The sequence below is a fragment of the Alligator sinensis genome, unplaced genomic scaffold, assembly GCF_000455745.1.
Source record: "Alligator sinensis unplaced genomic scaffold, ASM45574v1 scaffold987_1, whole genome shotgun sequence".
Taxonomy (NCBI): Eukaryota; Metazoa; Chordata; order Crocodylia; family Alligatoridae; genus Alligator; species Alligator sinensis.
Window position 1 is genome coordinate 669358 of NW_005842574.1, and position 422 is coordinate 669779.

The 422-nt window shown below is 77.3% G+C and overlaps 1 protein-coding gene across 1 annotated transcript in view; it reads left to right on the top strand.

Moving 5' to 3' along the window:
- LOC102377280 (microtubule-actin cross-linking factor 1-like) overlaps nucleotides 1-422 on the top strand; it is a 13311-nt gene that overhangs the window by 7764 nt on the left and 5125 nt on the right. The gene's annotated exons all lie outside the window — the stretch shown is intronic.

Consider the following 422-nt stretch of genomic DNA (forward strand, 5'->3'; position numbering starts at 1 on the left):
GGCCCCGTGCGCGCCGGCTCTCCGCACGCAGGGACCCCGGCCCCGGCCCCGTCCAGCCCTGCACGTGAGGGCGCTGTCCCCCCGTCCCGCCCCACTCAGGCCCGCCTGTCCCCTGGCTGCTTGCAGGGCGCCGGAGCACCGCCAAGGCCCCCCACGCCGTCCCCGCAGTGCCGCTCGTCGACCTGGAGCCCCAGAGCCCGCTCATGGCCCAGCTCCTGCACCGCTGGCAGCAGCTCTGGCTCCTGGCCCTGGCGTCCCGCCCCACTCAGGCCCGCCTGTCCCCTGGCTGCTTGCAGGGCGCCGGAGCACCGCCAAGGCCCCCCACGCCGTCCCCGCAGTGCCGCTCGTCGACCTGGAGCCCCAGAGCCCGCTCATGGCCCAGCTCCTGCACCGCTGGCAGCAGCTCTGGCTCCTGGCCCTGG